This window comes from Mytilus galloprovincialis, chromosome 14 (assembly GCF_965363235.1).
Source record: "Mytilus galloprovincialis chromosome 14, xbMytGall1.hap1.1, whole genome shotgun sequence".
NCBI classification, from domain to species: domain Eukaryota; kingdom Metazoa; phylum Mollusca; class Bivalvia; order Mytilida; family Mytilidae; genus Mytilus; species Mytilus galloprovincialis.
Genome location: NC_134851.1, coordinates 42,952,657 through 42,973,267, shown reverse-complemented (window position 1 = coordinate 42,973,267; position 20,611 = coordinate 42,952,657). Strand labels below are relative to the sequence as shown.

Sequence of the window (20,611 nt, the reverse complement as noted above, 5' to 3'; positions counted from 1 at the left end):
AAGCATGCCTGTAAAGACATGGAACGATTTTAAATTGATTTTTTTTTTACACAAAAAATCATGTGTCAAATCGATCAGTATAATGTCTTCATACTGTAAAACTGATCCGTATCCTTCAGGTTTGACCTGGGGGAAATAAATAACCCTGCAATTCTGTAAATGACCCGTTTTCACCTGGATTCAAAGCCTTCAGACTGATTTCATAAATGATTGCAATACCGGTAAATTCGTAATTCTCCTTGGGCCACGGTTTTTTAATTTGTTGGTTTACGGATTTTCTCCATGAAAAAGTCGGGTCGGTCGGTCGGAAAAAAAAAGAAAAAAAAAGATCTTTCAAGACAGAAAACTGATATGCAAAATAAAAATATATTCCACCTTTCTAATAATATATTTGTCATACTATTTTTTCATCGTTCTTAAATTTTAGTTTGATGAAATATTATTGCTCAGCTGTAAACATCGCATGACATTGTCTAATAATTTCCCGTAAAAAAGGGGGGGGGGTACACTGACAAAGACGAAAATAAATCGTCATTTCACAAACAAGAAAAACAGATTCACGTCAGTTATTTGACTTAGCTTTTAATCAAAACTTCGTGAAAAATAATAAGCACGAAAACTGATAAAGAAAAAAAAAAAGTAAAAACGTCGTACGAAAATAAGTTTCAACACACGTGTCAAAAACGTAATAGACTCGTCCACTGGAAAAACGAGAATATCAGGTTAAATAATCTGTTGTCATGCATTCCCGTTTTTTATCCAAATGGACGATATTTTTTTTTATCTATAAAACAAGAAAATATCAAATGATTTGTTAAAATTCAGTACTTTAACTTGATGTCTTGAACTTCCACCTGTCCACATTTGGACAAGTCTATTTATATGAGAACATGCATCTTACGGACTGGTGACAAATAAGGGAAACGAACTTATTGTGTAATTGGTTTTAAACACAGGTTTCGTTCCGCAAAATTATTTGCGCAAACGACATTTCAAGGTCATTAATAATTGATTAGAAACGTAAACTGAAAGTTTCATTTTTCACAACAGAAAGTGTCATCACTTCTGTTAGTGATTAATGCATTTCATTTCATAAAAAAGGATATTTTAATTATTTTTCAGGGATAATGCATTTGTTAGGGTCGGCTAGAATAAAAAAAAGCCTGAAAATTCGATTTTATTTTTATTTTGGAAATCGGCAAAATCGGGTCGGCGGATCCGTAAACCAACAAATTAAAAAATCCTGGCCTTGGACAAGGAGTTCCACTAGCTGTGTAAACTCAAATTAACTGACCCATTTCAGTGCATGGCTTCACTATTTTTAAATAACTTACATGATAGCTGAATAATGATCCCCAGTCAATATAAGCTCTAGATAATTTAAAAGTCTACGGTACGTACCATTTGATTTGAGAAGGCAGTCTAAGACTTACGTATTTGAGAGAGAAAAAATCTGACTTTGATTTTTGCATTAAATAAAAATTCTGACCTTATCTGGATTGAAAACAAAATTATCTTGTCCACTTTTTTGCTATTAGAAACGAAAATTTCCAACAGAATTATTAAGCATTAAATGAACATGTTGAATAAAAATCAGGCATATTTTTTGGCCGGGGTGTGCTTGTCTGACCAGAATGTCTGTTTCGCCGAACTGATATATTGAATACTTATTTCAAGACCAGACTGAGTGTGGACTTTATATCTACATTTGTCGACTGTCATTCATAAATTCGTTGTCATTTCAGACCAATTTCGTATCCTTTGGTTGAAATGGAACCCATAACCTCCCTTATTTTGTTGGGTGAAACATATCAACCAAACATTTGGAAACAAATCGCTTGTTTGACTTTTTTTAACTCGTGTCGGTCGTATTGTAAATTTAAGCGAATAGTCCTGATATATATATGACGATATCCATATCCTTTGCAGCAGAAGATCGAGCCCCCTCCCCCTCAGCAGAAGTGGTTCGTATCAGACCATCGGACTGTCGGATTAACGGACTGTCAGATTATAGGACCGTTGGACTGTTGGACTACTGGACTGTCGGAATTTAGGGGTGTCGGATTATAGCTACGCTCCCTGAAAAAACACCCCAAAAAAACCCACACAACTAAGTAAAAGTCGAAAAGATAGTGTCAAAACTTAACTATATATGATGAAGACTTTATAATTTTATAAATAGACGAAAAGAAATTTTGGATAAATATTGTCTACCAAAGGCACAAGAAATAATGAACAGTAAACCAACAAAAGAGATCTGGAAAAGGCAGTGGCGGATCCAGGGGGGGGTTCCTGGGGTGGGAACCCCCCTTTTTTTTGGCCGATCAATGCATTTGAATGGGAGCATATAGTTGGAACCCCTCCTTTACTCTGGGTTGGGAACCCCCCATTTTAAAATGGCTGGATCCTCGCCTGAAAGGACTGTAAAAAAGGCAATAAACATGCATTGGGAAAAACAGGTTATCAGAGAAAGAAAATAAAACCACTATGCAATATCTTGAAATAAATCAGCTGCCTATCAGAAAGCCTCATCAGATCTGGCAGCTAGTACCCAATACAACTATCGAAGTGAAAAAGGCCAAAATTAAAGCAAGGTAACGGTGCAGTTTGGCGTATTTACGCACCTAAGACTTGAGACTTCAATTCATTCAACTAATAAAACCAGTAATTGGATAATATTGTGTGAACACATTCATAAAATCTTCTGTTTGTATGGTTTCTCCCTCAAGGTTTTGTGTAATTAGTGTCCAAAATTAGGGAAACCCCTGTTTTGAGAGTTCCTCCAATGTCCGGTGATTTTGCGCATGCCTTCCAAAAATAGCTTATTTTGAATAAAGGAAAGATTTTCTACTCCAAAATAGAGCTGAATTTGAACCAAGCACACTGCCAAGGATGCAGAGCATAAATTATTTCAATCTGATATAAATTTGACTTAAATAAAACAAATTTTATCTGATAATGTAATATTTTTAATGGAGATTGGCCAAATATTGTAAATCACCAGGGCCACAATTAAAAATATTTTGGTTTGCCCAAACCCTACTCAAAGGTGAGACAGTGGGTAGGTAGGTAGGTAGGCATTTTCTTTTTTTTTTCAAAAAGAGTAATTGAAGTATCGGGTGTTTATTAGTCTTCATGCCTATCTGATTAAAAAAAAACTTCTTCAAATCAGGACAATAAAAGAAATTGAGTAGGCAGCTTTTTTTCTGGGTAGGTAGCGTTTGGGCAAACAAACCTATTCTTTTTTATGGCCCGGATTGCAGTTATTATTTAATTCTTGAACTTATCAATTTTATTCTTTTTGTCCCTTCGGAAGGCTAAAACAATAATAAAAACGATTTTATTTTTGTTACTTTGTTGTTATGATGAAATCAGCTAATGCATTGTATCACCGGCCGTGCGGACACCGGGGACTCCACTGTAATTACAAGAACCTACACATCACAATAAGACAAGAGAAAAATTCACAAGAGGTCGAGAAAGTGACAAGTGCCTGCTATGTGAAACAAGCCGTGAAGATACACATCACTTTCTGATAACATGTGCTGCCTTAAAGACGAAGCGAGATTTGTCAGTTCTTAAATCCTACTTGAAGAACAACTTTGACAGAGTAGAGGAACAAGCATTGCTTGTACTATTCATTCTTAATCCATCAGCAACAAAGTTTAAAGAGCTATTCAAACTGAAGAAATCAAACTGTAAAGATATTGAAGCAATAACAAGAACATTATGTTGCGGGTCAAAATTATTTTTTTTATCTAATAAAGGATTTCGCTATATTTTTCTATAAATGAACTTATCTTATACTAAATAGAATAGAAAAATAAAATAAAAAAATGGGGTCACCATTCATTTACGCTCACAATCTGCCTTCGAAAGAAACATACATTTTTGTTAATGTCCTTTTTTTCTGTTGAACTAATAGGAGAAATAGCCGTACGTAATATCAAAATAAAAAAAGAACTAAACTTCAGAAATCGCTTAAATTTTACAATTATTTAGCTTATGTACAGCTTACTCGAAACAAAAAAAAAAATTAGGTCACCGATGTCGGATGAGTTAATAAAGATATTTCAATTTTAATGCCAAAAAATGGCATTTTTTTCACCAAAGGGAGATAATTTGGAGCTTTTTCAATGATGTCTGCATTTTAAAAGTCAACTGGAGCCAACACATGATTTTTTGGAATTGTTTTTGTACCATATGAAAAAGTAACAACTACTAATGGTAATTTTTTCTGAAAATCTTAAACTCGCAAGCCTCCTTTAGTCTTGTCAGCAGTTTTGAGAAGGTTTTTATTGAAGGAAAGTAGAATTTTTCATATTACATGTAGAAAAAACTCTTCATTTTTGACAAGTTAATTATATACACTTCCAAATACAAAAATGTAACCTCAGAATGCAGGATTTTACATCTAATATTCCAAAAATTTCTTTTGGGGGGGGGGGGCATGCCCCCAAACCCGCTTAGCTGGTTCTGATCACTTCGCAATCCTCACCAGTGACACAGAATTTATTCAGTCTAGTTCATATATATAACTTAAGTCTAGTTTTTTTTTTAACTAGTGCTTCAAATAGTTTTGGGCACAGGCAGATAACAATTTTTACAAGCCATAACTGAATGACTTGTGGTTAAGCGTGAGGCCATGGAAAAATAATTGATGGTTTCCCCTAACCCAACCGGGTCATTTTTTAACCACCTGGTCATTTAATTTTTTTGTTAAAAAAAAAAAAAATGATAAATTTTAAATGATTTTAAAATGCATGTATCCTAAAATATACAATACAGTTTAACAATAATGCAGTCAAATAAAATTATATAAAATATACAAGAAATCCTTAAAAGCAGTTCAAATTAGTGAGTCTCGAGTTGCAACCATTCCAAGTTGAAGGAGGGATAAGTGCCAGGGATGTTGTTAACTTTGGGAAGTACATTGAATTCTAATGCACAGATAATTACGCATGGTTACCAAAAAAAAAAAAAAAGCCTGCCTGCCGGGGCTTTTAAATTTTCCCGTGTTAGGGGAAACTAGCAATTAGTTTTCCATGGCCTGAAGACCGGGTTTTCCCTCTAAAAAGGCTCTCTGCAGGGTCTGGGATCACCCCTCAGACACAAAGCCTTGTGTCACAGTTGGGTCTCATTGGGGTTTAAGCGTGACGGGGGATTGACTATTTTTTGTAAGCGTGACACATGAAAGTCAAATTATTGTGCTTTGAAAACAGGAAAATAAAGTCTAGCAGGACATGAGAAATGCTTACTTGCATAGTGTAAGAGGGATATAGTAAAATGACAAAACAGTAAGTGGGTTTCGGGATCAGATCAGTCATAATTATTTGGACTAGTGTTGTAGATGTTTTGGGGCGGAAATTTAATATATGCCAGTTGACTGGTATGCATATAAATACATATATATTATATTGTGTAAAGTATCAAAGATGTTTTGGAGTAACACAATGTTTAGCACATACCCGAGTAGGCTGGCATATATTTCCGCCCAAAATTATCTGACGTGTCCCTGTGTTTTGAGTAGCAGCTGATGCAAATAAGAGAAGAAGCGTATTTAATGAGGCAGGCATTACCTGTGAAGCTTAAGGGGAGGAATTAAGTCCGTATCAATTACTTTTTAGCTCACCTGGCCTAAAAGGCCATGTGAGCTTTTCTCATGACTTGGCGTCCGTCGTCTGTCGTCGTTAACAATTTTTCAAACATCTTCTCCTCTGAAACTACTGAATGGATTTGAATGAAACTTAACATGATTGTTCCTTAGTATATCCTGCACTAAATGTGCGCTTCGATTTTTGATCCGTCAAAAAACATGGCCGCCGTTACTTAAAATAGAACATAGGGGTCAAATGCAGTTTTTGGCTTATATCTCAAAAACGAAAGCATTTAGAGCAAATCTGACATGGGGTAAAAATGTTCATTAGGTCAAGATCTATCAGCCCTGAAATTTTCAGATGAATCAAACAAACCATTGTTGGGTTGCTGCCACTTAATTTGTAATTTTAAGGAAATTTTGCAGTTTTTGGTCATTATCTTGAATATTATTATAGATAAAGATAAACTGTAAACAGCAAAAAAGATCAGCAAAGTCAGATCTACAAATAAGTTATATGACCAAAATTGTCAATTGACCCCTTAAGGGGTTATTGTCCTTTAATGACAATTTTTCACAATTTGTTCATCATATTTGCTAACTTTAAAAAATCTTCTCCTCTGAAACTACTGAATGGATTTGGTTAAAACTTAGCATGGTTGTTCCTTAGATTATCCTGCACAAAGTGTGTGCTTTGATTTTTGATCCGTCAAAAAACATGGCCGCCGTTACTTAAAATAGAACATAGGGGTCTAATGCAGTTTTTGGCTTATATCTCAAAAACGAAAGCATTAAGAGCAAATCTGACATGGAGTAAAAATGTTCATTAGGTCAATATCTATCAGCCCTGAAATTTTCAGATGAATCAAACATCCAATTGTTGGGTTGCTGCCACTTAATTGGTAATTTTAAGGAAATTTTGCTGTTTTTGGTCATTATCTTGAATATTATTATAGATAAAGATAAACTGTAAACAGCAAAAAAGATCAGCAAAGTAAGATCTACAAATAAGTTATATGACCAAAATTGTCAATTGACCCCTTAACCCTTTAACATTCAAGGATTTTTTACCTTTTCTTCCCGAATAAAGGATATCTGTTTTCAATCAATTGTACATTTCGATAAAAAGCTCACTCAAAGGACAAGTTAGACTCATCTGATAGATAATTGACCAAGGTTTCAGAAAAACTTGATTTAAGGAAAATAATTTCTTACGTTGGTCACGTGATATCCCTCAAAAGTCACGTGACATGCTGAATTAAAGTGACAAAAATGTACAATTCAAGCGGAAAAGCGGTTTTACAGACATTTAGTGACAAAAATAGAACATAGTTTTAGTGTTAAATAAATGCAAGAAGACTTTCAGAAACGTTATCAGTGAAAACTTTATACAGAAAGATGCAAAACTTGTCTGATTGGTAGAAATATCAAGACTCGAAACACCGAAAAATAGTGGATTTTTTTGAGAATTTTTGTCATAGTCAAATAAATGGCCCAAGTTTATGTTAAAGATGTTCTATTCATAACTGCTTACAGAATAAGCCTTTAGGATAGAATTTTGAGTAAATATTGAATGAAAATCTGGTATTTTTGAGTGCCCAGGCTAAGAATGTAACAAAAACAGAGAGAGGGGAGAAAAAGGGGGGGGGATTTTTCTTTTTGATGTAAATCATGTATTTCAGTTGTCTTAATTGAAATTGAAAGTAAAGTTAAGTTAAGTTACATTTAATATAGGAATTAATTTTTTCATCCTCCAGCAGTGAGGTTTGAACCCGCGATCATCCGGGTGTTAGACTGTGCATCTTTCCACTGAGCCACAGAAACCATTGGAAAACTTATGAAATTTAAGCATATAAGTCACCTTCTCTGTAAGACTAGAAATTAATGTTGGGAGAACATAATCCAACTTCGTTTTCTTAAGAAGCTATTTTTTGAAAATTATTATTTTTTGAAGCAAATTTGTAAGAAAGTTATTCAGAAATGTTCGTTTTTTCGTCTATATGTCACTATTTCTATACCTTAGCGATACGATATCCAACACCCTCATAACCAGACACTAAAGAAACAAAGATTTGTTATTGCTATTTCGACTTGGCTAACAATTTTTAACACATTTTGGATGTTCTCATCTCTTTTGCTATAAAAACTGACAAAACAAAACATGAAAATTCCTTGTAATTTGAGTTTGTTTCAGTGTTGATACTCTATGAATCAGATTTTTTTGTATGTGTATGAGTTTTACTTACAGTTTTGATAGTATTCTTGTAAATGATCACGGCACAGTTATCAAAATTGTCATTTTAAAACAAAAAACAGCAACAATTTGTCTTGTGACATTTTGTGAAAATATTCTATTTAAAAATAGAAATAAAACAGTTTTCCCCAAAAAAAATCTTGTCAATATAGGGCAAATTGACATGATGCATTGCATTTTGTTGGTTTCAGACACCAAAAATCAAGTTGGTGGTATACTGATCTTCAATTTGAGCCCACAACCACATATGTACGTTAAAAATTGTCAACGAATACAAAACTTCATGCAAACTACTCCGCCACAAATTTTGCTTATCGGTCAAATTGACCGGTAGGAACGCTAAAGGGTTAAGGGGTTATTGTCCTTTAATGACAATTTTTCACAATTTGTTCATCATATTTGCTAACTTTAAAAAATCTTCTCCTCTGAAACTACTGAATGGATTTGGTTAAAACTCAGCATGGTTGTTCCTTAGATTATCCTGCACAAAGTGTGTGCTTTGATTTTTGATCCGTCAAAAAACATGGCCGCCGTTACTTAAAATAGAACATAGGGGTCAAATGCAGTTTTTGGCTTATATCTCAAAAACGAAAGCATTAAGAGCAAATCTGACATGGAGTAAAAATGTTCATTAGGTCAATATCTATCAGCCCTGAAATTTTCAGATGAATCAAACATCCAATTGTTGGGTTGCTGCCACTTAATTGGTAATTTTAAGGAAATTTTGCAGTTTTTGGTCATTATCTTGAATATTATTATAGATAAAGATAAACTGTAAACAGCAAATATGATCAGCAAAGTAAGATCTACAAATAAGTCAATTTGACCAAAATTGTCAATTGACCTCTTTAGGAGTTATTGCCCTTTAAAGACTTTTTTCACAATTTGTTCATCATGTTGACTTACTTTAAAAAATCTTCTCTTATGAAACTGCTGTATCAATTTCAGCCAAACTTAGGCTAAATGAGTTTCAGAGTATCTAGTATAAATTTTATATTTCATTTCCTTGTATGTCAAGAAACATAGCTCCTATGGCTAAAATAGAACATAGGAGAAAATGATTTTTTTTTGCTTTTGAAGAAAATAGGACGATTCAAAGAACATTTAAATAAATTGAAAAGCCAAAATAATCATTGATGAGAGATTAAACCAAAAAAATTCAGGTGAGCGATTCAGGCTCTTGAGAGCCTCTTGTTTAAATTCTAACATATTTTAATGTTCAAAAAGAAATGCATTACTCTTAACGTTTCAGATGTCAGATGGTTCTGTTAGGGATTTTAGATGTGACGTCATTTTAGTCATTACATCGTTTTCAGTGTAAATAAAGAGATGCTATCATCAGTTAACTTTTTTCATTTCAAAGAATAATTGATATGAAATTGTTATTGTGCTCATTTCTATATATTACTTGACTATTAAATACATTTTTTATATAATTCTCAAAGTATATCTCATGACAAAGGAGACCACAACATGCAGAATAAAGAAAGAGATTTCTGGGCAAATGCTGGAAAACAAAAAAAAGTTAGAAAAAAAAATTTACGATTTGGAAAATATTTTTTTATTATTGATTTTTTTCTATTGTTATAGGGGACTTCGTCCCCTTATTATCCCCAACAAAAAATCTTGAACAAATAATTATCTGAATTCAAAATAACTTTTTTACCAGATAAGTGAATCAATGATGTATTTCTGTTTTTCAGATTATTATAGCTGCAACAGTATTTGGTCTTGAGTACGCATTTTAGAATTGGAAATCAACTGACCTCAACTATGAAGAAAAATTTTGTGAGTTGATATGTTTATAAATACTTTTGTTCAGACTTCAGCTGCAACATTTTTTTTTGTAATTGTTATGAATTTGAGTCAATGTATCATTGAGTATGGCGTTCATTATCACTGAACTAGTTAAGTATAATATATTTGTTTAGGGGCCAGTTGAAGGACGCCTCCTGGTGCTGTAATTTCTCTCAGCATTAAAGACCTATTGGTGACCTGCTGTTGTCTGTTCTATGGTTGGGTTGTCTCTGACACTTTCCCTATTTCCATTCCTAATTTTATCCGACTTTATACAAGAAGAAGATGTTGTAAGATTGCCAATTGATGAGTAATGTTGAGACAACCGATAATCCAACTGAGTCAAAATTTAGCAAATTAAAGCAACTATAGGTCACTGTACAGCCTTCAACATTAAACATGACATACCATATTACAAATTCCCTTGAAAAAGCCCTATCATGACAAAGCAAAACATAGCTAGGGCCAATTTATTTATAAAACACAACAGTAAATTCAAACCAAATGAAACATTTTAAGTTAAGATTATCTTGGTTGTGTAAAATATAACATGGTCCAGCTTTTAATGGAAGACGAAGGAATCATCATTCTGCACAAAAAGATTTTAGTAATCAAATAAACTTAATAATTTTCAACTGGTTAACAAAAATGAACCAGTAAGATTAAATCATTTTGTACAGACTCTTTCCTGACATCAAAATATATTTGCTCTCATACCTTGATTTGTCTTATGATATTTATATAAAGTATTGGAGAACAAACAAAAAACATTTTATATATAAGCTTTTGATTTTTAATCAATTAAATGTATGCCTTTATTAATCATGATATTTATTTTTATACAAGGAAATCCCAAGACTGGTAGAAATGGATAAAAAGGATTTCCAGAAATTTGAGGAAGATGAACGATCTGGTGATATTGACCAATACTTTACTAAGATGCAGCTTGCTAATCTCTCTGCTTATGAGACACTTAGATACAGAAATATGAAGAAAAATTATGAAATGATGGTTAAAATGGGTAATAAGACTAGAACTACCACTTAATTCATTTTTCAAAAGTATCTAAATTTTATATAGACCACAATCAAAGTCAATGATTATGCTTACTATTATATAAAGGAATACACTTGAAATGACAAAGATAACAAATATCCGGCTATATTATCATAATCTAGTGTAAAATTATGACAAACTGTAGAAATCTTGATACCTTTTATAGTTTGCCCCATAAATATTATTGTTAATAAAAATAATAGATATCAATAATTTCAGCAATTTGACCTACAGTTTTATATTGTAAAGCATGAATAAATGCATAATTAATATCAAATAACCTGCAAAGGCATCATGTTGTAAACATTTCATATTATTGAAGCATGGAATCCAGAAAAGATATTTTATTTTCAGGTCTACCAGCACAGAAACCTGAATTCATGAAAGCACTGAAGCAGAAACAGATTGTTAAGAATACCAATGAGTCTGGTTTTGATGAGATAAGAAAACCTAGTTCAGACAGAGTGAAAAGACATCAAGGTTTTTATACTTATCTAAATATTAATTCAATATGAAAATGGTAAAATAAAGTCATTGCTAGACCATGTTTTTTAAGTTCTCGGGTAATTTGTCATACAGAGTTTCAACCTTTATTTAGTGGAAAGTAATTGTATATACAATTCCATAATGTAACTATAAACTGATTAATAAATAAATAGCTTTAAAAAAGATGTACTGTGGATTCATTTTTATTCATGGTATACCAATTTTCGTGGGTTTCGTAGGTCACAGTGAACCACGAATTTAAGAATTCAACGAAGAATAATCCCGAGAAATGTGTATGGAGTCGGATGTTTATTTTCGGTTATGTTATGCAGTTCTAGTATAGTGTTGACTGGCGATAAACATTGTAGCATAACACATGTTTTTTATTGAAAGAAGATACAAGTATTTTGATTAAATCTATAATAAATATATCGAAAATCAGTGATAATTTACTTTTTAAAATTGATTAAAACTGTTCATGGAAAATAACTGCAAGTTGTTAATTACCGTGTCATAGTTTGGTTTACCAGTGATTAAAAATCAATAGGATTAAGTACAGGGATATTGCCCGTAGGTTATATTGTTTATGACAGGAACATTTATTTTCACACCTTATAACTGTTTATTATATCGTGATTAGGGAAATGAGCTTTCAATCATTAAGTTTTGAATGCCTTATAGAATTCAGACAATAATTTATAAATTGTAAAACAAACAAATAATTAGTTGTCTCTGTCAATTATTGTAATCGAAGTTATCAATGAACACATTAACCCTTTCGCCGATGAGTCCCGGTTTACCGGGATTCACGCTTCAGACAGCTGACGACGAGTCCCGTTTTACCGGGATCGGAATACCTCTTTTATGTTTCCCGCTTAAAACAGTGCAAACATGAGTTATCTTTCTTTGTTGGAATACCCGGATGAAAGTGTAAACATGACGCTTCCGTTTGTTGAAAACCGTGTCAAAATCCGAGGAAATTTACGGAATTTACGAGAATTTGAAATGAGGGAACATTTTTTTTGAAAGAATATGGAAGAATTGAAGCCAAACTAATATACTTTTTTGACATAAAATGTCGTTTTAAGTACAAAACACTTGGAATGGACATCGTTCAGTGTGAGGAATTTGTACTTCCTCATAAAAAATTTCAAAATTTTGCCGTTTTGGGTTAAAAAATTACGATTTGGGGTCAAAGAGCAGAATTTTGAGAATTTCACCTAGAAAATGCCGACAAATTTGAAAATTTGAATATTTTAAGAAGAAAAAATTATTAAAACATGAATAAAACTGTTAACATGGTGTTAGTGAATGAAATAAATACACAAATAACTACAAACAAGTTTTTATTGACATTTATTATGAAGATCTCCCACTTGAGTAATAGTAGCCAGGGAAGCCATCGTCTCAGAGTAGCTTCTGTCTGGGCAGCAATCGGTGAAAGGGTTAACCTAGAATGATCAAGCGAGGATTTTGACAATTCAAAACTTTTTCAATGAATTCCTTCTTTTTTGTTTTGTTTTATTATTGATCAAACCAAGGAGGTTATATGATCTCCTAAATCAAAAAGAAATCCACGAATAACGTATCTATTTTTTTTGTTGTTGTAATCATCGATCCACAAATTTACGTATACCACGAAACGTCTTTTTTTCTCTATCCACGAAAATTGATACCCAAGAAAATAAATGAATCCACAGTATAAGATTTGACACAGGAACTATCAATACGGTCGACCATTCCACTGATTGCATGATAACCAAATGCAAGAGGAGATCATGTTGTGGCACAAGTCCAAATAATTGTGACGTCTTTTAATTTTTTCTGGGATGCTTTCCTAAAACGTTGTAACCCTGAAGCCATTTTTTACGTCCGGACTATGAGATATAATTTTGGCGGGAAACTTTGAGATCTTTTTTGGCATGAAATCTTCATTGCTAGCAAGAAATTTATGCATAGTAGCAAAGTTACCTTTTTGTGCTTATTGATGCAAAATATTTCCAGAAATATCCAAAAGAAATGATAAAATAAGATATGATTCCATTTAAGGTATTAACCCTTTCACCGATTGCTGCCCAGACAGAAGCTACTCTGAGACGATGGCTTCCCTGGCTACTATTGCTCAAGTGGGAGATCTACATAATAAATGTCAATAAAAACTTGTTTGTAGTTATTTGTGTATTTATTTCATTCACTAACACCATGTTCACAGTTTTATTCATGTTTTGATAATTTTTTCCTCATCAAATTTTCAAATTTTCAAATTTTCGGCATTATCTAGGTGAAATTCTCAAAATTCTGCTATTTGACCCCAAATCGTAATTTTTATGCAGTTAAGCTGCATTATGCGAGCACCCTAGATTTGTGTTCTACCCAATAAATGCTGAAATACTTGCCATTGTTATTATCTAGCTCGCTACTATGTTATATATAACTAATTGAACACTTTTTTAATACTTTTTATTCTGGATTACAAAAAATATGACCAGAAAAACCTTAAATGATCGTCGATTTATCCAAAAGTTTTAAAGTTACACATAGGAAGTAGTGCTTATTAAGAATCCTTGTGTAGTTCATTATGACTTGTGCTTTTAGCTAAGATGTCAAGGAACAATTGTATGAAATATTTAATCGCCGAAAATCTATTAAGACAAGTAGCTTAGATTTCCCAAATGGCAAAAGTCGTAGGGATATTGTTTGTCATCAATACGTAGTACAATTACGTCAGTAGTCTATTATATAATAAGTTCAACTGTTCATGCTGTTGGCGGCAATTTCAAATTAGAAAAAAGAAATTTTCGTAGCTTTTCAATTTGGAGGCAGGTGTGCAAATTAGCGGTGGTCCGAGGTCCGCGACCTTCCACTTTTGCAAGCGGAATTTCGACTAGGATAGTTGGTTTTCTAGCTACGCCCGACGTAGTTACCTTCCACTAAATTACTTTGCAAACCTTCCATGCAAGTCACCAAAGTCTCCAATTAAACGAGCTTAAAACTTATTTTTATCATTATTATTCATGACAGCGATGTTCATTTTGTTCAACCGCTAGCTTTATACAGAAAATCGCCGACAAATATTGTATAAATTCGAGTAAAATCGTATCTGATTGACAAAAACAACATTGTAAACACATAACAATGGCGGCCGTGAAGACAAAATTTTACAACATCGGATCCGATTCCGGAAGCGGATAAGGATAATTCCGGGTTTGGCGATCAATTACGAAATAAATCAAAGCAGGTGAAAAAATAAATCTATGCATGGTAAATGAATATAAACACTAGAATTGTAAACCAAAAGATATATGTAAAAGAAAGAAAAAGCAGAAAAATATTTTATACAGAAACTCAAAATTACTTCTTGACAAATTTTAATTTAAAAATCCAATACAACGTGACAGCTGGGAACAGTATATCTAACAATATACATGTTCATGGTCACAGTCTAAATTTTCTTTATCAGTGATAAATGATGATAATGCATGTGAGATGCTTTTAAAGTGTAACATATTACTGCAATTTCGAAGGGTTATTTGTTTTTCTCAATTTTGAAGGGTCAATTAAAGTAGCTGAAAGTTTCTTTATTTTCACAAATAATGCAACTATATTATGTATACCTAAATGTAAGTAAATCATATGATATATAGGTGGCATTCTTTGGGACACTCTACCCCTCCTGTTTGATAACTTGGAAATGGTCGAGCTACCCACCCCTAAACCATATGAGGGGCAGATCCAGGATTTTAGGTTAGGAGGGGCACAAACTTAAATTTTCGCGAGCAGAGCGAGGCTAAAAAAAATTTGAGGTAAAATTATCGGAATATTCTTTATTAAGCTGAGAACAACCCATGCTTTGCAAATTTAAGGAGGGTGCAAGCCCGCAACACCCACCATCCGCCCCTGCATATATTCAAGTATAGGACAATATAATAAATAAAATGAAATATAGGGGGAGTCCCTGGAGTTACCCCACCCCCTCCTGTTTGAGAACTTGGAAATGGTCGAGATCCACACCCCTTAACCATATATATTCATGTTTGTGACAATATGAAAAATCAAATGAAATATAGGAAGAGTCGCTGGGGTCACCCCACCCTTCCTGTTTTAGAATTTAAAAATGGTCCAGATCCCCACCCCTAAACCATATATATTCATGTATGGGACAATATAACAAATCCTACCCCCCTCATATATGCATTGCTTTTGAAACCTTGATAACATATAAATTATTTGCCTTAATAAATAAATCATTAGATAAACATGAATGTACTATATATGAATGTTTAATGTTGAGGCAACATTGCCAGTTTTCATAATTACGGTTGCCTTGGTTTTTGGTTAACTGCCTTCAGCGCTTACAGCGCTTTGATTTAACCCAAAACGGCAAACTTTTGAAAAATTTTATGAGGCTGTACAAATTCCTCACACTGAACCATGTCCATCCCAAGTGTTTTGTACATAAAACGACATTTTATGTCAAAAAAGTATACTAGTTTGGCTTCAATTCTTCCATATTCTTTCAAAAAAAATGTTCCCTCATTTCAAATTCTCGTAAATTCCGAAAATTTCCTCTGATTTTGACATGGTTTTCAACAAACGGAAGCGCCATGTTTACACTTTCATCCGGGTATTCATCAAAGAAAGATAACTCATGTTTGCACTGTTTTGAGCGGGAAATATAAAACATGTATTCTGATCCCGGTAAAACGGGACTCGTTGTCAGCTGTCTGAAGCGTGAATCCCGGTAAACCGGGACTCATCGGCGAAAGGGTTAAAGCAAGTATTTACTTAAATTTTAAACAGGTTTTCCAGAATTTCCACAATACATCACTTCTGTAGAGTATAAAAGTATAAAAATTGGTAAAAATTGACATACCTGAATTTCAAGAGCATTCGATTTGTATTATCCAGAAATTCAGGTCCATTAAATTTAAAGGCCTACACAAAATGATGATGTAAATAATAGAATAGGAAAGATGGGGAAACTAAGCTAAAAGATATTTTGGCTTTAGCATAGATGCCTTTTAACCCTTTCACCGATTGCTGCCCAGACAGAAGCTACTCTAAGACGATGGCTTCCCTGGCTACTATTACTCAAGTGGGAGATCTTCATAATAAATGTCAATAAAAACTTGTTTGTAGTTATTTGTGTATTTATTTCATCCACTAACACCATGTTCACAGTTTTGTTCATGTTTTTATAATTTTTTCTTCATAATATATTCAAATTTTCAAATTTTCGGCATTATCTGGGTGAAATTCTCAAAAATTTTCTCTAAGACCCCAAATCGTAATTTTTAAACCCAAAACGGCAAAATTTTGTAAAATTTTATGAGGCTGTACAAATTCCTCACACTGAACGATGTCCATTCCAAGTGTTTTGTACATAAAACAACATTTTACGTAAAAAAAGTACAATAAGTAAGTTTGGCTTTAATTCTTCCATATTCTTTCAAAAAAAATGTTCCCTCATTTCAAATTCTTGTAAATTTCGTCTGATTTTGACACAGTTTTCAACAAAATGGAAGCGCCATGTTTACACTTTCATCCAGGTATTCATCAAAAAAAGATAACTCATGTTTGCACTGTTTTGAGCCGGAAATATAAAAGAGGTATTCCGATCCCGGTAAAATGGGACTCATCGTCAGCTGTCTGAAGCAAGAATCCCGGTAAACCGGGACTCATCGGTGAAAGGGTTAATTGATACAGGTCCTTTAAATATTTTACTTTTCGATACCATTGTCAAAATGTGATATTGAGAGTTTGTCTTTCATTACTTGAAGTTCTGTGGTTCAGTTTGCATCGTTAAGTGATGGCCCAAAACCATTGTCTAGTACCAAAAAAATCAGACTGGTGATTTACCCTTGGCATTATAATCTTCCCGTATTAAAAGGAGATTTATTTGATAAACAGGTCAAACAGTCAAAGATTTATCTAAATCAAAATTAGAAACAAAGAAAAAGAAAAAAGTTACACAAAGAATTGATTCTGATTCAGATGAGGAATGGAGACCCAGTTCAGAAAAACGGAAAAAAAATCCAGGTACTTATTTATACTCACTGTAGTTTCCGAAATTATTGCGAATGTTTTCATATTAAATTGCAAAAAAGTGACAATACCAGGTTTTTAGATAAAAACTTTTTTCTTTCATAAAATTTTGCAATAGCATTAATTTCTGAATTAACAGTAATCGGTTATATTAAATAAGGTGTTTACATTTATGTTTATACTCTCATTTGGTTCACTGTAGCTTTAAAAGAAAATATAACTGACAAAATTTTAAAATGTTTTGAAAATTATGTGAAGTACCTGATGCTTAACCAAACTTAAATTATATATTAAAGGAAAAACATTATCCTTATAGAATGTAATCTGATGAAAAAAGCCCACAGATTTTGTATTAATGAGAGGTAGCTGTTTTAAAACAAAGCATGAAATATTATACAATTTAGATAAAAATCTATAGAAAGGAGAACAGAATATCTTTACTTTCTTCCAGCATTTGAAGTACCAAAGAAAAGGATTAGAAAAGAAAAGAACGAACAAAATAACTTAAATTCGGATGTAAGTGGCAAGATTGGGCATGTTATTTCTTTACCTTTTTAATTAATTTATTGAAATCTTTATTCTCTGACAGTATTTCTCTGGATTCTGGTCAAGTGAAGACGCTTATATAGTACAAATTATTTCTCTTTTTTCCCAAAACAGTATTTCAAAATGTTAGTAATTAGGATGCAAATTGGTGCTAATAGAAACATCAAATCAGTAAACTTTTTGTAAAAGGCCTACGGTAGGAGAAAATATCAGTTTGGCTGTGCAAAATTAAAAACTGGGATATTAGGAGCATTTTGGATATCTAATATTAAAATTTACGGGCCAGACAAATGATGAATAGTCACATGATTATTTCGGAAGATTCAAACAAATTTATGCAATTTATCAGGATCTTTAGAATTAAATGGCATCATGAATGTCAACTGTACATGTTCTTTGCAGACAGTTATAAATTTTCTGTCATTGAAAGAAATTTTTGTTCTCTTCAGGATGAAAATGTTGATGGAGTTTCTGATGAAAGAGAAGAGACCGGGAAGTCAGGAAGCCATAGATATCCACAGAGAAAAATTCCTCTAACTAATTATATGTATTTAGAAGTACCTGATGATGATGAATTTATTTGTAAGTAGATTCAATTTTTAATATTTTGCATGTTCAATAGTACTTAAGTGCACTTGATGAAATTTTTAAATCATAGTCAAGCTAAGGGTTATATTCATTGTCAAGTTTTTTAATTTCAACCATGTCTGTGTTAAATACCATCTTTTCACGTATACTTTATTTCGCGTTTAGTTCTTCCTAATTGATTTTGTGGCAATTTGATTTCACAATTCTAAAATTGTCTCAATGAAAAAAGATTTTTACATATTCATGGCGATTTATATTAGTGTTATTTTTCTACTCTCAAAAATTAGTTGGTTTACAGTGATAAGCAATTTGTTTCATGGATTGTATTTGAAATGAAGAAAAACTCAAATAAACAAAAACTAAACATGATGTTTGGTATATATGCCAGAACTGCTCATGAAATGTTCAAAACAAATTAGATGATAAACTTGTTTTGTTGCAGATTGTGAAGATTGTGAAAGAGAATATGAAGGAGACTGTCCTGTTCACCCCTGTATACCTATATTTGATTCCCAGGTATGACTCAAGATAACTTAATTAGCTATGTGATATATAGTTGATTATATGCCAAAAATTATTGATTGACTTAGTTAATACATATATTATTTGTGAACTGGACTAGGTTTTAAAAATCAAAGAATGCAGATATTGGATTTTTTTTTTTTTAAGAAAAAAGATGGTCTGCAGCCATTTTTTCACAACACTGACTGAGAGAATATTTTGTTGATGATTATACAAAATGGATGCTAACAAATGATAACATCATGCACAGAAGACTTAGTTTATGATATATGCATGCATTTGTTCAAGAATTGGATTAACTTTATTAACTGCATTCATTTCATATTAAATTACTTTATTTTTCAACTGCATTCATTTCATATTAAATTATTTGTAGACCACCTCTAAAGATGAAAGTCGAGCAGTCAACACTTTACCTGATGGATTGTCTGTTAAAGAGTCAAGAATACCTAATGCAGGACTAGGTGTCTTTGCAGATAAAACTTTTCAGAGCAGATGCAAATTTGGACCTTATCAAGGGGAGATAACTAGGGATGCTGAAATAGCTCATTATACTGGATATGCTTGGCAGGTTATTGTTAATTTATTATAAACAATTTAAAGTTAAAATTGTTCTGCTTGTTTAGAAATTATTTGAAGAAAAAAAGAGAAATGCTAAGGAAAAAAAAGTCATGTGTAAATAGCAAATATACAGATAAGTGAAGTTTTTTAACACTGAATACTACAACATTACTACATTTACATTATGGATAAAAAAATCATACAAATACTGATATGTTTTGACAGGGATCCCCATAATACTCTGAAATGATAAAAAAGAGAGAAAAAAAATAATTGAGGGGGATTGGAAGGCACTGTCTTTTTAGCTCACCTGGCCCGAAGGGCTAAGTGAGCTTTTCCCATCACTTGGCGTCCGGCGTTAACTTTTACAAAAATCTTCTCCTCTGAAACTACTGGGCCAAATTTAACCAAACTTGGCCACAATCATCATTAGGGTATCTAGTTTAAAAAATGTGTTCGGTGACCCAGCCAACCAACCAAGATGGCCGCCATGGCTAAAAATAGAACATAGGGGTAAAATGCAGTTTTTGGCTTATAACTCAAAAACCAAAGCATTTAGAGCAAATCTGACGGAGTGAAATTGTTCATCAGGTCAAGATCTATCTGCCCTGAAATTTTCAGATGAATCAAACAACCCGTTGTTGGGTTGCTGCCCCTGAATTGATAATTTTAAGGAAATTTTGCTGTTTTTGGTTATTATCTTGAATATTATTATAGATAGAGATAAACTGTAAACAGCAATAATGTTCAGCAAAGTAAGATCTACAAATAAGTCAACATGACCAAAATGGTCAGTTGACCACTTTAGGAGTTATTGCCCTTTATAGTCAATTTTTCACCATTTTTCGTAAATCTTAGTAATCTTTTAGAAAAATCTTCTTCTCTGAAACTACTGGGCCAAATTTAACCAAACTTGGCCATAATCATCATTGGGGTATGTAGTTTAAAAAATGTTTTGGTGACCCGGCCAACCAACCAAGATGGCCGCCATGGCTAAAAATAGAACATAGGGGTAAAATGCAGTTTTTGGCTTATAACTCAAAAACCAAAGCATTAAGAGCAAATCTGACATGAGGTAAAAGTGTTCATCAGGTCAAGATCTATCTGCCCTGAATTTTTCAGATGAATCGGACATTCCGTTGTTGGGTTGCTACCCCTGA

At 32.8% G+C, this 20,611-nt stretch overlaps 1 pseudogene; it reads left to right on the top strand.

Annotated features, from left to right (window-relative positions):
• LOC143059606 (uncharacterized) overlaps nt 1–20,611 on the top strand; it is a 33,108-nt pseudogene that overhangs the window by 517 nt on the left and 11,980 nt on the right.